Here is a 16005-nt window from a genome sequence, read left to right on the forward strand (position 1 = left end):
TACAGCCCTTTGTTAGCCACCAAACAGGGGTGCTGGGAAGCAAACCCTTGCAAGAGCAGAGGATGCTCCACACAGCTGAGCCACCCCTCCAGCCCCTCCCATGGTTTCAGAAGAAGCTTCTTACACATTGCAGTCATCTCAGTCCTAGGCCTTTACTTAACAGTAAAATGAAAACTCACCTCCACACAAAAACGTGTACTCGGATGTTCATGGCAACGTCATGCATAATTTTCCAACACCAGAAACAAACTACATGTGCATTCCTTTCTTGTTTTTAATTATTTCTTTTATTTTTCGAGATTGCAATGTAATAACATCATTCCCCCCTCCACTTCCCATTCCTTCCTCCAAACCTTCCCAGACACCCCTCCTTGTTCTCTTTCAAATTTGGGACCTCTTTTTTCATTAATCAGTGTTACATGCATCTGCGTATATACATATATATTCCTAAATATAACCTGCTCAGTCTGTATAATGTTACTTGTATGTCTTCAAGGCTGACTATTTGGAATTGAATAAATGCCTATGGGACATTTTCTTAATTAGTGATTAATGTGGCATTGTGGGTGGTGCCATCCCTGGGCTGGTGGTCCTTGGTTCTCTAAGAAAGCAGGCTGAGCAAGCCAATGTGAGCAGGCCACTAAGCAGCACCCCTCCATGGACTCTGTCTGCATTAGCTCCTGCCTCCAGGTTCCTGCTCTGCTTGAGTTCCTGCCCTGACTTCCTTTGGTGATGAACAGTGGTGTACAGAGTAAGCTAAATAACCCTTGTCCTCCCTAAGATGCTTTTGGTCATGCCGTTTCATCACAGCCGTAGTCACCCTGATTAAGACAAGTGTAGTTCTCATGCTTCATCAAGGGTGCTGAACTATACATTCTTAATCTGCTGAATAGATGAACAAAACGAGACACAGTCATACAGTGGAGTATTACACAGCGAAGAACAGGAACTAACTATTACTACAGTTCTATGGGGGAATCCTGAAATGTTTCAATCTCAAGACTCCAAACCGCTGGTTCTATTTGTATAACATTCTGGGGAAGAGGGGGAATTTGACAGGTACACAACATAGCTGAGTGGTTGGACAGGGAAAAGGATGAGGAAGGACTGGATCCAAAAGTCCCAACATGAGGGACCACTTTAGGGTTTGGTGATTGCTCTGAGTCCAGTCTGTAGTGGCAGTTCCAAGGAACCATGCATGTATTTAAACACCTAGAACTGAACATGGTAATAAAAAAAAAAAAGCAAACTTTATATATAAGCAAACTATATACGTTTAAAAATAAATAAAAAGAAGAAAAGGAATCCATGATTGCATGCTTGAGAGGGGATTAAAATCTGGCTTTAAGTCCCAGCTCTGCAGTGTTAGTGGTCCCCTGCTGGTGACATGCCTCCACTCCTCTTCCTGCCATTTTTGGACCACTGCACTGGGGAGGACCAGTGGCCTCCCCCAGCCACAGTGACTGGCTTAGGATGCTGCAATGTATTCTTATGGGCCTGCGGGGCTCTTCCTCAGGACGATCTTTTTCCAATCAAGACTCCTTAACCCTCGACACTCAGAGGTCATCCAATCTTCACAACAGCCCTACCCTACGCATTGAATGCTATTTTTATCCTCATTTTACAGACAGGAAAACTGAGGCCAGAGAAGATGATGGGTATGCCTAGAGCCACACAGAACAAAGCAGTCAGGGATAGATAGGCTGGCCCACGTAAGCCGACCTCGGAGACAGGGCCTTGAACCTCTGCACTCTTTCTTCTTGGGGTGACAGTCTCAGTTGCCAATCATCACACTGAGGAGGCAGGAATTGCTGGAATCATCGCATGGACTCTTGGACCCAGCCATCTTCAGAGGCTTCAGAGTAGTGAGTTCTCATTTATCTGTGAGCCAGAAGGAGTTAAGTTCTTGTCACAAGTAGTTGCCAAGGTCTTGAGTAAGACTGCCATTCTGGCTGGGTGGTGTTAAGCAAGGAAAGTAACCTCTCTGGGTCTTGAGTTTCTCTTCTGTAAAATGGGGAGAAGTAGTGTCAGGGTCATTAAACAGCTGTGAAAATAAAAGTAGACAATGTATGATGAAGCCTCCACACAATACCAGACACAAAGTGGGAAACAAGACATTGTCCCCAGGACCCTCTGCAGTGATGACATCAGCTACCGAGACCCACCATCCCCAAGACACACCTTTCATCCCTGTCTCCCTCTGTCTCTCTGAACATCGAGTAGGCTGATGGTCTCTGCTCACTCTGCTCCCAGGCCTCTACCCATACCATCTGGGCCACTTGCCAGGCAGTCCCCGTCCTGGAGCCCTCTGGGATTTAGAAGAGACTCTTGGAGCCAGGCATGTCCCTTCCAGCCTTCCTTCAGTTCTGAATCTGCATTACCTGGCAAGACTTGCCTCCTCACTCAATAAGCTGCCACTTCCTCATAGGAGGGGCTCCCTTGCTCTCTCTCCTGCCCCCTGGTCTGTGTCCCACCTCAAAGCACCAGTTCTGGTAACTGTAGAATTGGCATCTGGACCTTGGAACAGAGATGGCTGTGACGAGGCCATTTCCCCAAGTATGAGCCAGGAGCCCTTGCTGTGAGGCTATGCTGTGGCTGGGTGGAGCTGGCCCGGAGCTGGGAGGGCTTCAGCCATGCTTCTAGTGGAGAGAAAATAGCAGGCTATCTAGAGAAAAAAAGCCCAGGTCCAGCACCAACGACACACGTGGCTTAGGATAGCCCCTTCTTGCGTGGTTCCCTCTCTAGAGCAGAACTCATGAGCTCAACCCTACAAGCCTGGTTGAGAAATTGCCATCATTTAGGAACCTGCCACAGGCTCTTGGACGATGAAGATGGACAAGCCACAGCCCCTGCACACTACCTTGGGGGTGTAAGTGAAAGCAGGAAGTACTGCCCCTGTTTGCACAAGACTTGGTCAGAATTATAACTGACACTTATCAAGTATATAGGGAACATTCGACAAGAGAGTTTTCCTAATGAGTATTTTAATGGCACATAATCCTTGTGCATATTTACAGGGCACAAATGTGGTTGTTTAAAATTTATACAGACGGGGCTGGAGGATGGCTTGGTCCCTAAAGTGCCTCCAGCACAGGCATGAGTTTGATCCCAGAACCCATGTAGAAGAGCTGGACAACGGCACACATCTATAAGCCCTGTGCTGGAAGAGTGAGGACGGGCAGATCTCTGGAGCTCACTGACCAGCTAGCCTAGCCAGATCGATCATCTCTAGTTCTGTCTCAAAAAGCAAGGTGAAGTGTGATCGAAGAAGACATTCAGTGCAACCTCTGGCCTCCACATGCACATGCACACTCACAGGTACACACACACACACACACACACACACACACACACACACACACCACATATTCTGAACAAATCAGGTCATCAGTCTTCCGTCTCCTTGAACATGTGTCATTTTGTCTTGGGCTGCACAAGCACTTTGCTGGTTCTTTCAAACTGTTGAATAAATGGCTGTGAAGTCAATGCCTCACCTTTCTCTCCCCCATCTCGTACCCCTCTGGCCTCTGGGGACCTCATTCTGCTCTCTACAATGGAAGCAGACTTTCCAGCTTCCGGAAATGGAGACTCGTCTTCCTGTGCTGCCCAAGTAATGCTAAACCTCACAGCCACACAAGTGAGGTCTCATGATTATTTCCAAAGTATTGAAAAGAAAATTGAGGCCCAGAGAGCTCACTCGCCAATCAAGGAGAAGTCCAGCCATGGAATGTTTCTGTGGGAAGAAGACAAAGAAGCATGAGTTCTCTGAGAGCTTAGGGGTGGTGGGTCTTATTCTGCAGTCTCAGCCCTCCACCTGAGAGGTAGTGTGGGCCCCCTCCTGGGGGGGAGCCCTCCCCCCCCCCACCTGCGCATTCTGAACCTGTGTTTGCAGACTTGGTAATGTTTGTAAATCTTGATGATGCTACAAAGGTGCCCAAACCTATCAATGCTGATCATTGCAATCCTTCATAAAGTGCTAGGCACCGGCTACACATTCTGCTGGGGGCCAATAGCCTCCCCCGGGCTTTATGAGACAGAGGCAGATTTGAGACCCAGATGTCCCTGACAATGGTATGCTCAATCCTACCCATTACACTCCACATCCCTCTGCAGCTCTGTCTCTCTCCCTTCATCCACAAGGACAGTTACTGTGCACCCAGCCACAGCAGGAGATCTAAGGCAGGCTCACACACCCAGGCCTCTGGTCTGAGCTGGGAACAGTCCAGATCTATCACAAGCTGCTTACCCAGGCAGCTGCACATTGGGATTAATGCATAAAACAAGTGTGGGCCACTTATAAAAAGGTTATTCTCCTGTTATTCAAAAAAATAATTTCAAACACCAAGCCCATGTGATAAAATATCAGCAATGCAGAGCACAGGTTAAATATTAATGCCCAACTTTTCTTCCATTTTTCATGAGATTATGTGTGTTAGCTGATGTGGTGCCTGAGGGGTAGACCCAGAAATGTGCTTCCTGGGCTTGCATGTACACACACGCACAGAGGGGTAGGTTGTAGCTCTTATAGTTAGGAGGGAGGGAGGGCACGAGGGAGGGAGATGGAGAGATGGGGGAGGGAGAGAGAGAGAGGAGAGTTATCTTGTAGCTCATACAGTTAAGTTTTTTGGGGTTTGGTTTTTGGTTGTTTTGTTTTTTGTTTGTTTGTTTTGTTTTTTGTTTGTTTGTTTTTCCAGACAGGGTTTCTCTGTGTAGCTTTGTGCCTTTCCTGGATCTCGCTCTGTAGACCAGGCTGGCCTCGAACTCACAGAGATCCACTTGCCTCTGCCTCCCGAGTGCTGTGATTAAAGGGGTGCGCTGCCACCACCACCCAGCTTATTTTTTTAAATAAGGAGGAATTTTCAGCCATGTTGGTCCTGGAGATTGAACTTGGATCATCAAGCTTGGCAGTCGGCTCCTTTATCCACAGCCCTCATAAAGTTAATATTAATGATCTTTCTCAAGATTGTACTCTACAGGCACTGTGCTCAGTGCTCTCCACCAGTCAGCTCCATGAGTATTCCCAAACCCAGAGAAGTGGGTGGTGCTACCATTTCCACTTGATAAGAAGAAGCGAAGGTTAGCCCATCCAGGAAGTCAGCAGCAGGGTGCAAAGTCTATGGACAAATGTAAGAATTCGCCCTCGCTGTAAGAGTTTCGCCCTCGCTGTAAGACCACAGAACAGAGAAATGGGGTGTCCTGGGAAGATCAGAGATGTCTTTCCAGAGGCAGTGCCAACAGATACCTTTGGCCTTCCCCAGACCTTCACCATTTTACGCCCTGAAGCTACAGTGAAAGATAGATGATAAATAGGTAGATAGACAGACAGACAGACAGACAGACAGATAGATGCAATAACATCCTTTGACGGGAAAAAACAGTATGTTCTCAATCCTGTGTAACTTCCAAGTCATCGTTATTAAGACCCTTCCTAGTTTGATCTACAGCGTGCAACACAAATTAAAACATAGCTCCTTGTTTTGATTTGGAGTGGGTTGTTTTACCTTGTTGTTGTTGTTGTTGTTGCTGCTGCTGCTGGTGTGTGTGTGTGTGTGTGTGTGTGTGTGTGTGTGTGTGTGTGTATGTGTTGTGTTTGTGCATGATGAGAGAAGAGCATGCAAACCACATTGGTGGCGGCGGCGGTGCTTTATGTGTGTTCTAAGGGTTGAACAATGAGTTCCTTTACCTGTCCAGTATCTCACTAGCCTGATTTTGTTTTGAGACAGGGATTCACATTTACTCAACTCACAACAATCTTCCTACCTCAGTCTGCTGGGGGCTGGGATTACTAGTATAAACCACCAGGCCCAGCCTCTCCTTCAGTGCCCTAGCTTACCACAGCCTGCTTCCAATGTTTCCACACTTGTCCTTTCAGAAATGGGCTCTGGAGCTTCTGCACAAGAAACCCACCTCTTTCCAGGCATAATCAGGTTTGAGTTTCATACATGCCTAAACCCAAACATCTGGACATGTGAAGGTACTCCTGGGGCTTTCCTGTCCCATACAGCCAATACCAGTGCAAAAAAGTACACTGGAGAAGTGTCTTGCCACCAATGTGCCCCAGTGGAATAAGGGACTGGGTGAAGACTGGGAACAACCTCAGCCCAAGAGTTGCCACAGCCTCATTTGGAGGCACAGAAGCCCCAGTGTGGACTTCAGTGGATTGGAGCAGGGGGAGGGGGAGCTGCGGGGGTCCCTCCTGCCCAGCGTGGTGAGGAGGCAGGGCTTCAGGGGTAGCGCTCACCTCACCTCTAACTGCATACTAAGGACATGGGAAGCTTGAAAATGACCCTTGCCAAAGCCCCAGCCAGAAACTATAATTGTACTTTTTGAAGCCTCATTTCTGATTGATCCAGCTGAGCTAGAGGAACAACACTCAGCTGTCAGGAACAGCATTGGCTCTTAAATCTGCATGGGAAGGTTAACACAGAAGCAGTGGGTGAGGCACCGCTGGGGACAGGGATATTTGGTGAGTAAAGCTTGAAGTCGGGTCGGGAAGGGAGCCATTCATCAACAATCCCCATGTGTACGTGTGTGTGCTTTCACGTGTGTGTACTTGCCTACAAATAGACAAATGGGAGTGTCTCAGAAGGAAATAGCAAGGAGCTAAGTACTTTTGGAGCATCTTGACATGTTTGGAAGGTCATGGAAACTTCCATGAGAGATGCAGAGAGTGAAATAAGAATGTTTCAGGTAATAGGATGTCTGTGCGAAGGTTCAGGTCAGAAGTGGGAGGAAACGGACAGGAATTAGAGGAATTAGAGGAGAGCAAGCAGGAATCCAGAGAGGAGGGAACCAAGAGGCCTCAGGCATGCTGGGGAAGCGGCCCGTGGCAAACCAGGCAGGCTTGGCAACAGTGGAAAGCCAGGAAGGGTTCCAGGCAGGGGACTGACATGCTCAGCTTTGCAATTTCTTTTGCAATGTTTTTTTTAAATTGAAACTTTCATGGCTTGAGTTTTCAACGTTCCCCATTGGCTCGTGTGTTTGCATGCTTGGTCCCCAGTTGCTGGTCCCTTTGAGAGGCTATAAGATCTTCAGGAGGTGGTGCCTCCATGGAGGAAGCAGGTCACTGGGGTGTGTTCTTGATGGTGTGTCCTCTCTGGCTCCTTCCTGTCACACTCTCTGCCTTCTGTCAGGCCACCCACACTTGTACCAACACAGACTGAGCCGTTCCTACCTTCACGCCTGGCCTCCCATGATGAACTGAAAACCGTTGGAGCTGTGAGCCAAGCTAAATCCTTCCTCCCACAAAATACTTCTATCAGGAACAATAAGAAAGCAAGCCAGGCGGTGGTGGCACAGGCCTTTAACCCCAGCACTCGGGAGGCAGAGCCAGGCAGATCTCTGTGAGTTCGAGGCCAGCCTGGTCTACAGAGCGAGATCCAGGAAAGACGCAAAGCTACACAGAGAAATCCTGTCTTGAAAAACCAAAAAAAAAGAAAGAAAGAAAGTGAGAATAAAATGCATAAACGACATAAAATGCAAATAGCATAAAGCTCACCATTGCAAATTGCATTATTCCCCACTTGTCACATCTTCTTGACGTTAACCTGCTATCACTATCTAACCCCAGAACATCTCCACAACCTGCAAAAGCAAGCTCATGCAGCTCCCATCTCCCCCCAGACCCTGATGGCCATTCATCTTTCTGTCTGTATGGGATTGCCTGTCCTGGGCACTTGATATATGTGGAACTTTGTCACATATGATCTTTCATACACAGTTTCTCTCCCTCAGCATTGTCTTTCAAAGGCTCATCATGTGGCCATGGACCACTACTTCCTTCCTCCTTCTGATCAAATAGCATCTCACATGCAGTCCCCAAGGAACATTTTGTTTATTCTCTCACCCATTGATAGACAACCAGGCTGTTCCCACTTCGGTGATATCCCACTGCAAAAGATTTGTGGATGCATATGTTTTCAATTTTCTTGGATAAATATCTCTGAGTGGAATTGGTAGACAAGATGGCAATCTCTTATGTTTAACTTTATGAACTGCTGCCAAAGCTCTTTCCACATCGACTACACCGTTTTCTATCCCCACCAGCAATGTATGAGGGTTCCAGAGTCTTCACAGTCTTGTCAACACTTGTAATTTTCCATTTTTTAGAAAGCCATCCTAGTGGCTGTAGAGTGGGATCTCATTCTGTTTTCTAGTTTCCTTTTCCTAATGAGTAATGATGTTATGGTGGTTTTTTTTTTTTATAAGTTTATTTGCCTTTTGTTTTATCTTGAGACTTGTCTATTTGAATTCTTTGCTTTTTAAAAAAAAAGTTGGGTTGTCTTTCTGTTGTTGAATTGCAAGAATTCTTTATATATTCAGGATCCTAGACTCTTATGAGAGCTATAATTTACAAATATCTTCTACCGTTTTGTAGGTTGTTTTAAAAGATTTTATTATTTATTCTTTAATTAATTGTGTGTGTGTATCTATGAACATGTGTGTAGATGCCTGAGGAAGCCAGAAGAAAGCCACAGAGCTGGAGTTACAGGTGGCTGTAATCTGCCTAATGTGGGTGATGGGAACTATTGGTCCTCTGCAAGAGCAGCTATGCTTTTAACCACTGAACGAGTCACCTTGGGGACCAAGTTCCCAATGTGTAAAACCCGAGAGACCAGCCACATCCGAACTGTAGAGCTCGCTCCTAAGATTCTGTGAAGATGAAATAATGGAGTACATGTAAAATGTGTGGGACTCTGTGGCCTCACAATCCCTGAGACACCAGAGCCCAGCAGATGCACAGTCGTGGAAGCACCTTACTGGAGGGTCTGACCCTCTTCTCTCTTCTTTTCACATTGTTTTCCAGCTTGGGCCTTTAGTGATGCTACACAGAATATCAATAACTCATAGCAACTACTTTCTTCCTGTTTCTTCTTCAGTTAGTGTTAGGTTAGGCATTTCCATGTCTCTTACTCTGTCAGGAACTTTATAGTACAAAGTCCCCATTTAAAATAATCCTCTAACAGAGCACTGCTGCTCTTCCATAGGACCTGGGTTCTGTTCCCAGCACCCGCAGGGTGGCTCACAACAGCAGTAGCTCCAGTTCCGAGGGATCTGATGCCCTCTTCTGGCACCCACGGGCACTGCATGCATGAGGTGCATGGAACTGCAGGCAGAACACCCATAGACATAAAATAATTTTAAAATCCTTTTAGAAGCCACTGTTATATCCCGTTCAATATATGTTAACTGAGGCACATGATGTTACCCATGGCTTGTGCCCAAACTAGCTGCACAATGTGAGCCTCTAACACAGACTGATGGTGTGAGGCAGACACTGCCAGGTGCTGACCTTCATTAGTCTCTATCAAGCCAAGCTGCCTCCCTCCCCTCTGCTTCCAAGGGGCTGCCCCAAGGCTGCAGGGCACACCCCAGGACTGTGCCATGTCCTTCCTAAGCTCTCCTCCTCTCTGACTGCTCAAAGCAAGCAAACGTGACTCCAAAAAGTGTGCCACCGCCTCATCTCATTGAGCCAGACTTAAAATTGTGTCCCCAGGGATAACAGAAAGAAGGAGAGGTGGAGACAGAGAGAAATGGAAGGACAGAGTGGAGAAGGCCATGTCAGGGCAGTCACAGACACCCAGGACAGAGCCACAGAGAGGAGAAGGCCATGTCAGGGCAGTCAAAGACACCCAGGACAGAGCCAAACAGCATGATGTGCCTTGAAATAAACCTGGCTCCTGTTGCTCTGAGATTGCTAGGGAGAAGTTGGGAAAGGCCCCTGACACTTCACTCAGACTCTGGGTAGAATTACTATTAGAAATCCTAGCTGGGTGGTGGTGCACATTTTCAGTCTCAACACTTGGGAGTCAGAGGCAGGCAGATTTTTAAGTTTGAGGCCAGCTTGGTCTACAAAGTCAGTTCCAGGATAGCCAAGGCTACACCAGGAAACCCTGTCTCAAAAACCAAACAAACAAAAGAATCCTAAGGATCTTGAGAATGTAGAATTAGAGATGGTCCCCAACCTTCAGGAGCAATGTCCCATGGAGTCCAAGTGATGGTCCCCAACCTTTGGGTGCAATGTCCCATGGAGTCCAAGTGACTTTTCAAGGCTCTACATCCATTTCCACCCATGCCTGACTCCCTGCCCTAAGCACTCTGGAGCACCCATCCTGGGAGACAACAGCTTCTAACAGAGCTTCCCTGACTGATCCTTGGCTATAGGAGGATGTAGCCATTGAGCCCCACACCGCCATTGGCCTCTAGCCATGGTAGACCCTTTCTCTCCATCTTCATTCATAAAAAACTCCAAGCCCCTGCCCCCTCAATCAAATAAAGTTTGTCATTTCAGCAGGCCAAGTGGGGAGATCTGTACAGCTGACGGCATGGTGCTAATAAACTGTCGATTAAGATCAAATGTGCTGCCTAGCTCCGGGAAGTTGGTAGCTGGTGGTAATGTTTTGAAAGGTCTATCTCATATGCCTTTATACTGACATTTCTTTGGGGTTATTAAGAGCCCAATTGATACATTTCTTGTTGACTCCCAATATTCCTGAAGTGATTAATTCCAAACAATGGGGTTAATTAGTCTGCTGACTTAGGAACGCCTCTTCAGGCAGGAGCTTAAGGAACCAGTTTCCCTGGAATGTAATCTCCAAAAGAATTGCATCCCTTTCTTCTAAGGAAGAGAGGAAGAAGTCTCCCCTGGGAAGAAAGGGTGGCTGTGATCTCACGGAGAATTAAATGAGTGTTAAATGCCCATGAGCTTCTGTGGGCTGGGTCTTACTTTTTAACCCCCACCCCCATTTTTTTATTTCTTTCTTGAGTTAATGAGTAAATAGCTTGGACTTGGGAGGTGGATGTATTTAGGATCAGGCTTTGGGGTGCCAGGGGAGGCGACCAATCAGAGCAGCAGAAATCCCATCTTTTATCCGGCCCTCTAAACAGACGTGCACCCCACCCATACCAAGCAGAGCCTTTGGCCTCACGGGCCTCCGTCCTTCATCCATAGAATGGGGACAGTGACATCTGCCCTCCCCACCACCCCACGCATCTGTGGTAAGATGAGATCACACATGTAAAAGCCCTTTGAGAATAAAACCTTTCTCTTTTCCTTTTTTTAACCTTTGAGAGGTTAAAAAAAAAGGAACCCATTTTAGAAGTGGGCTTTTTAAAACTCTTTTTTTATATTATTATTCCCTCTTGAAAGGGTTTCTTCTTGTAGCTGGGATTTTTCATCTCCTGTTAAAGAGAGAGGGGGGCCAGAGAGTTTTAAAAATAGCTATTTTAATGAAAAGAACAGCTCCCCTGAAGAACTGGGCAGCCCTTTCTGCCGGCTTTGCTGCCGAACTCACGGTCCAAATTGATTTTTTTTTCTCCCCTCTTCTTTAAAGGTAAGTGATGAAATACTGTGGGTTTGAAAGGGCTGACATTTTGGTAGCAATTAAACTCAGGCCCATCTAGCCTCGGCAGCTGGTGGCGGCCCCTCGTTATGGTGGAAAGGCAGTCAGAGGATTACGGTGGGCTGAGCTGGTTCTCTGAAGAGCTAGGGCCGCCTTCTGCAGCCAGGTAATTAGATTTAACAAGCTGGCCTGTCCCTTTTGGTCCCCCACCCACTTTGGGCAGAGCAGCCAGGCCAGGGGACCCACCTTCCACCCCCTCCCCAGGGATACAGCAGCAGGCAAGTCCAGGATGCTAATGAAAGCAGTGATGGATATAGGGGATATTAATGTTGACTTTTAATGACATAGTAGAGACAGCAATGGCTAAGAAGCCACGGCCAATGGTGGTGGTAGGGTGGCTTTATCATTAGAATTGTCCTGAGGGTCTGATTCCGACAGGCTAGTACAATGTGATTGGAAATGGGTTCAGGCTGGAACGCAGGGCACGTGGTCTGCATCTCTGCCCTCATCTGAGAGCCTTGGAAAACATAGTAATGGTAAATTACACTTTAGATACTCTTAGGAAAAGACAGGACCCAGGTTTCTTCTCCAAAGGCAGTTTGTGGTGTCCCTATGGAGCTCAGAAGATCACACTGGCTGAAGGAAATCACCTGTGGGGAATGGGTATCCAGACTAGAGCTGGGATGGCATTTTTCTGTTCTGCTCTTTCTAGGTGACTCTGACATCATGCAAGCCACTAGAGACCTTCTATCCACATGCAAACTGGTGGTCTGGCCTAGTGTAGAGACTTCAGATGAGCACAACAACCAGCAGACTGGGATATATCTGTGTCACCATTCAGGGGCAGCAAGATTCAAAAACTCAGGCTGTCTGCGCCCATGGTTGCCCCTCTGCTGCACTACCACGCTCCAAAGGCATCCATGGCTTCCTGGGGTGAGGGTCAAATCCAATGCATTAGCTGGGTATTCAAGACCTCTGGATTTGGAAGGAATCTGGAACCTTAAATCACATCTCTGAAATGCACCAAACTGCCTTTGAAGGGCCCATTTGGGTCTCCTCTGCTGTAGGACAATCCCTCTGTATGCTGTGACTATGTAACCATTGGTTAATAAAGAAACTGCTTCGGCCTATAGCAAGGCAGGATAGAGCCAGGCTGGAAATCCAAGCAGAGACACAGGGAGAAGAAGGGTGGAGTTAAAAGAGAGAGAGAGAGAGAGAGAGAGAGAGAGAGAGAGAGACGCCAGCCAGCTGCTGGAGGAGCAAGATGTATTAAAACAGAGGTAAAGCCACAAGACATGTGACAAAACATAGATTAATAGAAATGGGTTAATTTAAGTTGTAAAAGCTAGTTAGTAGTAAGCCTGAGCAATAGGCCAAACAGTTTGTAATTAATACTAAGCCTCTGAGTGGTTATTTTAAAAGCAGATGCGGGACCAGGTGGGACAGAAAAGCCTCCATTTACACTCCACTTGTCCATTTTCACAGGGGCTCAGTTGGCCAGGTTGAGCTTCACAACTCTCTTGCCTAAACTGCCCAAGGTTCAGCAAACCAGTTCCCTCTGATCCTGTATACCACCATGTACCCTAGAACTAGCCTACTATTGCTATGATGAAACACCATGACCAAAAGCAAGTTGGGGAGGAAAGGGTTTATTTGGCTTACACTTCCACCTCACTATTCATCATCAAAGGCAGTCAGAACAGGAACTCAAACAGAAACCTGGAGGCAGGAGCTGATGCAGAGGCCACAGAGAGGATGCTGCTCATTGGCTCGTTCCTCATGGCTTGCTCAGCCTGCTTTTTTTCTTTTTTAATTTCTTTTTTTTTAATTTATTATTTTTTATTATTAAGAAATTTTCTATTCACTTTACATACCAACCACAGATTCCCCTCCTTCCTTCTTCCCAACCCCCTGCCTTCCCCCCAACCCACCCCCTATCCCCACATTTTCCAAGTCAAGGTCTCCCATGGGAGTCAGCAGAGACTGGTACACTCAGCTGAGGCAGGTCCAAGCCCCTTCCCACTGCACCAAGGCTGTGCAAAGTGTCACACCCTAGGCACTAGGCTCCAAAAAGCCCGCCCATGCACCAGAGACAGATCCTGATCCCCTGCCTGGGCACCCCCCCAAACAGTTCAAGCTAAACAACTGTCTCCGGTATCCAGAGGGCTCTGTCTAGTCCTATGGAGGCTCCACAGCTATTGGTCCACAGTTCATGGGTTTCCACAAGTGTGGCTGGTCATCTCTGCATGTTTTCCCATCATGATCTCAACGTCCTCTGCCCACAGAATCCTTCCTCTCTCTCATTGATTGGATTCCTGGTGCTCAGCCTGGTGCCCAGCCATGGACCTCTGCATCTGCTTCCATCAGTCACTAGATAACAGCCTGCTTTCTTACAGAACCCAGGACCACCCAGGGATGGCTCCACACAAAGTAGGCTGGGCCCTCCCCCATCAATCACTAACTAAGAAAATCCTCTGTCCAGGCAGTGGTGGTGGCACATACCTTTAATCCCAGCACTCAGGAGGCAGAGGCAGATGGATCTCTGTGAGTTCGAGACCAGCCTGGTCTACAGAGTGAGTTCCAGGACAGCCAGGGCTACACAGAGAAACCCTATCTAAGAAAAAAAAGATAGAAAGAAAGGAAGGAAGGAAGGAAGGAAGGAAGGAAGGAAGGAGGGAGGGAGGGAGGGAGGGAGGGAGGGAGGGAGGGAGGGAGGAGGGAGGGAGGGGGGAGGGAGGGAGGGAGGAAGGAAGGAAGGAAGGAAGGAAGGAAGGAAGGGAAAATTCTCCATAGGCTTTCCTGCAGCCCAGTCTTATGGAGACCTTTTCTTAATGGAGGATCCCTCCTCTCCAATGACTCCGGCTTGTGTCAAGTCGACATAGACTAGCCAACACCGAGTCCTACACTATGTAGTGTCCCCTCAAACCTCTGCTCTTTTCTCTCGGTGATATGCCTTCTACAGATAGTTATTGGATTTCTGTCTTCCTTGACGAGGGCTAGTGGGCAGGTTCTCATCCAAACTTTCTGGGCTATCTCTTACCAGAAGCCCTGTCTTTGCCCTGGACCCACGATTCAGATGCCTTTCACCATGTCAGTCAAGTGTGAGAACAGACAATGGTTCATGGGCCACCCCAGCAGGGAACCATACAGGCCATGGTCACCCAACATACTGGTATAGAATTTGCCCAAGCAGCTTGCCCATGGTTACAAGTGGTCAGTGTTATAACGTGAGTGGATATCTGACTTTATGCCCAGGAATCTCCCCCTCTTGGCCCAGAAGTTTCCAGATGTTGCTAGAAGATCTGCTGGGGGTGGAGGGGGAAGGGCCTTCACAGACTGTGCCTCCACACACACACCACAAACACACCTAATAATAGCTACTTATGTCTTCTTCACTGGAATTCACCAACAGCTGGACTTTCCTTCAGGTGTTTGAGACCTCCCTGTCAGTTAAGAGGCACTGAGGACAATGAGATGTCTAGTTACAAAGGTCAGTGACAACCAACTCCTCAGAACAGCCACTATCCAGAGAATGGGTGAATAGGCAAACACAGCATGGTTCCAGCCAGAGTCGGAGAGGATGTGTGCAAAGCTACTGTGGAGGGCAAAGGAGGTCATACAGGAGCCAGGGAGTTGAGGCAAAGAGGTAAACCAACCTGGGGGATGGGGGATGAGACCACCAAGGGTCACTCCCAGATGTATACCCTATAGATACTTGTTGGTGTCTCAGGCTCTGCCATGTCCTCCAGAGGACAACAGATCCCCAGGGAATGGGTACTCCATGTCAGAGGACTCCAAGAGATACGTAGGAGAGAATAAAGTGGCATTGCAGGAGCCTCTGGGTAAGTAGAGCAGTTAAAGATGATGGGTTCAATTCCCATTCACTGGTATTTATTCAGTAAATTGAGCTCTCACACCAAGCACCTTAAACAGAAGTTGTTTCTCATTTTCTTATTTTTCCTCACATGTAATCAGTGGTGGGGTGGGGGGTATAATCACAGCTCTCTCTACTCCGGATCACAAGATGGAGTGGATGCATGCATAGCAATCACTTCCAGGTTAATTCACAGCTGGACTCTACTCTAGGGCCAGGAATGTAATCACACCCTATACGCCTACAGGTATGGAATTAAAATAGCCCTCCTGACTCCAAGAGGAATAATTCATCTGAGAGGAGACTAAGTAGAAGGTCCCTAAAGTGTGGTTTGAAACCTTGAGCTGAACCAGGGGAGAGATCCACAGCTGCCCCATTCTGCCTCTGCTGGTAAGAAGGTCTTAGGGCCTAGTGTGGCTGCATTTCCAAGCCTTACCCTTCATGACTCGTCAGAAACAAGGGTGATACCCTTGCCTCCACCAACTCAGCTCCTGTGTTGCTGCTCAGTTGGTTGGACACCAGTTTGGTGGGAAGATTAATTACCATCCCAAACACTAGAAAGTAAATATATACACTCACTCTTGTTTCCTGTCCCTTCAAGGTGAGGTAATGAACCAAACTGGAAGAAAAGTACTGGGGTGATGAATGTGGGCAGGATGAGATGGCCAGAGGTCTGGAGGTAGGAAGGGATGAGATGTGTTGTGTGTGAGATCAGACTATAAATGTGTGGGAGGATATTGTTAAAAGATTGATTGGGATAAAATGGAATGCATGGGGTAGGATGGGATG

At 47.5% G+C, this 16005-nt stretch overlaps 1 long non-coding RNA gene across 1 annotated transcript in view; it reads right to left on the reverse strand.

The window, feature by feature from the left end:
• Positions 1–690: 690 nt before the first annotated feature.
• Positions 691–16005, reverse strand: part of LOC118578288 — a 122274-nt gene continuing 106959 nt past the window's right edge. The window contains exons 2-3 of the long non-coding RNA XR_004944244.1: positions 3495–3733; positions 691–2004 (exon numbers count right to left, since the gene is read on the reverse strand). This is a non-coding gene — a long non-coding RNA (uncharacterized LOC118578288). The remainder of the gene's footprint in view (positions 2005–3494; positions 3734–16005) is intronic.

The sequence above is a fragment of the Onychomys torridus genome, chromosome 2 (assembly GCF_903995425.1).
Source record: "Onychomys torridus chromosome 2, mOncTor1.1, whole genome shotgun sequence".
NCBI lineage: Eukaryota > Metazoa > Chordata > Mammalia > Rodentia > Cricetidae > Onychomys > Onychomys torridus.